We start from the raw sequence: 6,537 nt of genomic DNA on the forward strand, positions 1-6,537 counted from the left end.
CGTCTAGTCTTTATACACGAGGTAACGCAACGCCCATGCATGCATGATCGACACGAACGCACGCTGCCCACCTTGCTCCGGCTGTGCGCGCTGATCCGCTTGGCCCGCCCACGTCCACGCACGACGCGGGTCTCCCCAACAGCTCCATGCATCCATGCATCCATGCATGCATGTTACACACACACGCTACGCATCTAGCTAGCTACGCTAACGGCCGCACACATGATGCACACACATAGCTATCTATGGCCACGCTAACACACACAGACACACATCCATGCCACGCTTCCGCTGCGTCCCGCACGTCCTGCGTGCACCCGACGCGCCCGACTGCATCGGTGTTTCCCGCACGTCCCGCGCGAATCCGTCACGCCCGACGAGCCCGACCATACCAAGCCGTGGCTTATTCCAACACACACCCCCTAAGCCACGGCCTAGAGGAGTCCGTCTTCGTCGATGTTGGCGCTAGCCAAGAGAGCCTGCTCCGCTGCCGGTCCTTTCCGCAGCTGCGGGCACTCGCGCCGGAAGTGCCCGTGCTCCCCGCACTTGTAGCAGCGCCTGCGCCTGTTGCCACCGCTTCCCGACGCCACGCTCCGCCCGTCGTCGTCGTCCCGAGCACCACCGTGTCAACGCTCCCGCGCTGCCCACTGCGCCGTTGTCATGAGCAGCTGCTCACCCCCGCGCTCGCCGCCATCTTGTCCATGGCGCCGAACCCGCTCGTCGAACGCACGCAGCCGCCCGAGTGCTTCGTCGAATGCCGTCGTCGTGACGTCGTGGAACTGCTCGATGCCGGCGACGACAGGGAAGAGGCGATCCGGCACCGTATCCAGCAAATTCTTGACAAGTATTGCGTCGCCCAGCGTCTCCCCGAGGTTGGCATACCTCGCCGCCATCGCTGTGAGCCTCCCGCCGTACACGTCGAGCTCCTCGCCGTCTACCATCTTCATCCGGTCGAATTCACCGTGCAGCGTCCCCAGCCTCGCCGCGCGGACCCGATCGGCACCAACGAACCTCACCTTTAGGGAGTCCCATACCACCCTGGCGGTGAGCTTTGTCGACACCTGCAGCAGCACATCCTCCGGCAACGCCCCGAGGAGCAACGCGCGCACCATCTTGTCCTTCTTGGCATTCACCGCCACGTCTCCCGACGCCACCGCCTCCCATACGGTGTGGACGTCGAGGATTGCCTGCGCCTTGATGGCCCAAACCGTGTAGTTGTCCACAGTCAGAATCGGCAACGCCATCGTCGCCGATTCGCCCGCGCCGCCGCCGTGTGGGATGAGCGCCATGGTCGCCGGTGATCGCCCTAACCGAAGCTCTGTATACCAATTGTTGTTGTCGCTCTCCCTCTCTCTCACTCAAGACTAGAGGTAGAAGAAGGAATAGGGTACACTGGAGTTTCACCTGGCCGAACAAGGCCCCGTTTTGCTCTCCAAAGCACAAAACTCAACGACTGCATCGTCCAGTCTTTATACACGAGGTAACGCAACGCCCACGCATGCATGATCCACACGAACGCAAGCTGCCCACCTCGCTCCGGCTACGCGCGCTGATCCACTCGGCCCGCCCGCGTCCACACATGACGCGGGACTCCCCAACAGCTCCATGCATCCATGCATGCACATTACACACACACGCTACGCATCTAGCTAGCTACGCTAATGGCCACACGCACGATGCACACACATAGCTATCTACAGCTGCGCTAACACACACATACACACATCCATCGCGCCCGACGAGCCCGACCACACCAAGCCTTGGCTTATTCCAACACACCACGCCACCAACCCAGATGCTGTCTGCAGGCTGCCTCCATGCCATCCATGGAGTGGAGGCCGTGCTAGCGGTCCAGGTACTCGCGATGGTCTGTGGGGTCTGCTGCCTCAGCAAGAAATCAGGACACTTTCTTGTCACCGACCCAGACACACACGAAGACGTCGACGCAGCGAGTACGGCTTCGACCTCAGGTGATGAAAGAAACCACGTGCCGATCTCCCTCACCAACGAGGACGAGAACACGGGCCTCCAACCCTTCCCCAAGGTCACGTATTCAGACCTCTAGGGGAAAGAAGGGTCATCCACGATCTTAAAGACTCATGCCTCTTCAGATCAAGGGACGTCCCTATCCGAGGCCCCGTAGGTGGTGTCCTTCCACCAGGTTAAGATGACGGGAACAACCATAAACGTGCCACGTACGATGAGTCAACAGAGCCTGTGGCCTCGGGACCTCCAGCGGCAGGACTGATACCGCCCGCAACTCAACCACAGATAGACCCCGTGCTGATGCCTCAACCACATGTCAGCATGGGCCTCCCCACGAGTTCACCGACATGCCCCACCACAACGACTGCGGCCTTATAGGGCGCCACATCAACACTGCCACCGATAATGGGATACACCCTGAACTACCTGAGTACCCCCATCGGCGGCACTGACCCTACACTAAGAACGCTAGACCATACCCATTTCCCAGATTAACGCGCAACTCACGCTTTAGCAAAAGGTGCTGGAGGTCTCTACCCACGAAGCCTGATGGAACGAGACGATGATGCGAGAACGACTGCATATGCCATGCCGCCAACCATGGAACCTCCTCAATGACCCCGCCAACCGAGGCCGGGAGAAAGGAGTTGGTTTCAATGAACCAGCAGCGGAGCCGGCGACGCTCCCGCCACGGACCCCGTCCCGCGGCCTCTAGGCAGCAACCGCATTGGCAAGACTGACTGCGAACCACGCCAGGAGACCCCAGACTCCTGGCCGACCTCACCCACGTGCTCCACAGGATGGTGGAACTTCAGGACAACATCTCGCGCTCCAGGGAATGGCTAGCATGTACCGAGAGCGTCCTGTCCGCAGCCAACCACCCAGCCCAAGAACAAGGGCAGGGATCCATCCAACGTCTTGAGGCCGCACTAGCGGCCATGACTACACACTTGCGACAGCCGATATCGGTTGGTGCCCTGCAACAGCGCGCGATCGTGCCAATAATAAACCTCGCACGGGTCAGATAGCCTCACCACCAACATGATGGGTGGGTGAGGGGAGGGGGACAGAAGCAAATTGACTACTCCCAGGGCTCCCGCTCCAAGGTTCACCTCGCTCACCTCAAGCATCGCACCCTTCCTCGTTAGAGGCATCCAGAAATATTCATGAGACATGAAACCAGAGCACTGGCTGAATGACTACCTGGCGGCAGTCGAGATGGCCAATGACGACATTAACAATGCCCTCCAGCACATACCTCTATGCCTAATGGGACACACACGGTCTTGGCTCAGCGAGTTCCCTCCCAACTCCATCCATATCTAGGCAGACTTCGAGCATGTTTTTCTCAATAACTTTGATGGAACCTACCACCAGCCAGGAAGCGGCGCCGACCTCCATAATATCATCCAAGAAGACAAAGAGTCTGTCCATGACTATGTTGCATGCTGGCTCAAGAAGAAAAACACGTTGTTCAGCATCTCGGACGAAACAACCATAGAGGCATGCATTAGCGGCTCCTTGGACCCTTTGTTCCGGCATAAGCTCAAAAAATGAGGGGGGAAAGCAAGTTGACATCTCTTGCTGCCCTAATGAACGTTGCCAAAGACTTCGCCAACGACTTCGCCACCGGTAAAGAAACGGCTTGGGCCGGCCGCCGATGTCTCCCAGGAACCAAAACTAAGGAGCCAGCAGGGGCCGATGCCCCAAAGAGTAGAAGCTCGAAGAATAGGGAGGGACACAAGCGCAAGGAAGAACAAGATTTCGGGCTCATCATGATGGCCAACGGAAAAGACAAGGCCGGTGGCAAGACGCAACACTGGAATGGCAAGCCAAAGAGCTCTCCCCGCTCATACGACGAGATAATGAACAGGCCCTGCGTGTACCATAGTTGGGGCAACCACAAGGATCATCAATCGACAAGGGATTGCGGCCTCAATGAGCAGCTCCTCCAGAAAAGAATAACCCCACCGCCACGCACAATGAGAGCGGGATGAACTCGGCACCACCGACACCAGCGACACACCCCGAGCAGCAAGCCAACAGACAGACCCAATGAGCGTTCCCCAAGGACGTCCGGAGAGTCAACATGGTCACCGAGACGCGATGTCCTCCAAAGATGACATGCCGGCATCACCACACGAGGAACATCAGTGACTCCAAGTACCTCGCTTGGTCTGAACAAACAATCTCCTTCGACCAGACTGATCATCCTTTCTTTTTCCTAGGCAAGGAATCCTCCCATTCATCCTCGACGCGGTCATTGGAGGTTGCTGCATCCCCCCAGTACTGATGGACGGGGCCTCTGGTATAAAGATACTATACACCAGGACCCTAGAACAACTAGACATACCGATAGAGGCCCTATGGCCTTCCAATACGGAATTTTGAGGCATACTCCCAGGAAGAAAGGTAGTACCACTGGGAGAGATAATGGTGGAAGTCGCCTTCAACGAGGGCATCAATTATAGATGCGAACTCATAAGCTTCGAGATGGTCCCATTTTCTAGGGGCTACAATTCCGTCTTGGGGCGACCAACTTTCTTGCAGTTCTCTAAGCTTAGATTCGCTGTGATGCTTAGCCCAAAACCTATGTGAGACTTAGAGAAATCTCTTTATGCTTTGAATGATTACCTACCAGTAGTAGATGTTGTTCTTCATGCTGTAGGAGATATCTTTAGAAGTGAGGAGTTAGGATTACTTGCTTCGCAAGGAATGTTACCATTCTGCTCAATTTCTGACCGTTGGACTTGTGTCGTTCGGCCATTGTCTTCTCCACATGTCCAATTTGGTCTTTCCCATTCAGGGAAGGATGCGGCAATATATAGCCACCCCGCTCCAACATTGCCCGTTGGCTGCTCCACTTAAGATTTCTGAGAAGATAAATTGAGCATCCCCTCTCCGAGTGATTTGAGTTTAAGATCTATTGAGAGAAAAATCAAGAGCTGAAACTTCGACAGTGGTTGAGCATCATGGTAGCTCTAAGTTTAGAGTTCTTGTACCTATTACTCTTGAGAGCTGCGCACTCTCTAGACGGATAGGTGTCGGCTCGAGTGTTGAAGAGTCATTGTCTTCACCAAGCAAGATCTTCAGCAACCAAGAGTCATTGGTTTGCGAAAGAGGTCCGTCGAAGGTTTGGAAATCACCGACAATTATCTACCGTGAGTGAAATCAACTGGAGTCTGATCAGCTCCGAGTTGAAGGAGAATAAGGCAAAGAGACTCCCTGTGTTGAATCACAACCCGTCCAACTAGACGTAGTCTTTTGATATAAGGGAGAACTGGTCTACCAAATCCATCTGTCACCATCGTGTACCACAGGTTCAATTTACTTTACTGCATTACCCTCAGCAGTTTACTTTCGTGCTCTGTGACGATGGTTTATCTGATCAATCATTGACTGTTGCATATCATTCATTTCTGTCATCTATGCCACTTTCATCTGTTAAAATTTGTTGCTCACTAATTTACATTCTCATCATTCAGCTAAAGAAAGTTATATGACTTTCCCAATATGTATTCCAACTCTTGCCATTTCCGGCTTTAAGTTATTTTATTTTCTCGGGTTCGGGTCTTTGCCTCCATGTGTTGTTATCGTTTTCATGCATCTCATATCATGTCATCATTTGCATTGCATTTGCATACGTGTTCATCTCATGCATTCGAGCATTTTCCCCGTTGTTCGTTTTGCATTCCGGCGCTTCGTTCTCCTCCGGTGGTCATTTCTACCTTTCTTTCGTGTGTGGGGATTAAAATTTTCTGGATTGGACCGAAACTTGCCAAGCGGCCTTGGTTTACTACCGGTAGACCGCCTGTCAAGTTTCGTACCATTTGCACTTCGTTTGATACTCTAACGGTTAACCGAGGGACCGAAAAGGCCTCGTGTGTGTTGCAGCCCAACACCCCTCCAAGTTGGCCCCAAACCCACCAAAACCTTCTCCATCATCTAGAGCGTTCGATCACGATCGCGTGGCCGAAAACCGCACCTCATTTGGACACTCCTAGCTCCCTCTATGCCTATGTATACCTCCCCCTCTCCATATTTCGAATCTCCCCGTCCAAAACCCTAAAAAAAACACCTCGCGTCGGCCGGACACGTCCGTCCCCGGCCGGACAGCGTCCGCCGCCGCCTCCGGCCAACCAGGGCGCGCCACGTAACCTGGGGGAGAGCCCCACTTCGCCGCCGCCGTGCGGGCCCGCCAGGCCCGCACCGGGCCCCCACGGCCCACCTGCCCACCGCCGCCCGCGCCTTCGTCTTCAAGCTCCGCGGCGAGCCCGTGCCGCCTCGCCTCTCTCTCCAGCGGAGCCGCGCCGGCCTCGCCTCTCTCTCCAGCGGAGCCCGAGCCGCAGCACGAACTCGCCGGCGGCCGCCTCGTCCCTCGGCGGCAGGAGCCTCCCCGCCGCCATCGCCGACCGTCACCATCGACGCCGCCGCCCCGGCCTTCCTCCTCCCTCCTCAACGCCGCCTCCCCGAGCTCTCCGGCAAGCTGCCGGCCTACCTGCCCGACGAACTCCGGTGTTCCTCGGTCGGCGTGCGCCCAGATCCAGATCC

At 56.0% G+C, this 6,537-nt stretch overlaps 1 pseudogene; it reads right to left on the reverse strand.

Moving 5' to 3' along the window:
- Positions 1-434: 434 nt before the first annotated feature.
- Positions 435-1,289, reverse strand: LOC147984772 (uncharacterized; annotated as a pseudogene).
- Between the last annotated feature and the right edge of the window lie 5,248 nt (positions 1,290-6,537).

Source organism: Triticum urartu, chromosome 2A (assembly GCF_056163025.1).
Source record: "Triticum urartu cultivar PI428250 chromosome 2A, HENAU_Tu73, whole genome shotgun sequence".
Lineage (NCBI taxonomy): Eukaryota > Viridiplantae > Streptophyta > Magnoliopsida > Poales > Poaceae > Triticum > Triticum urartu.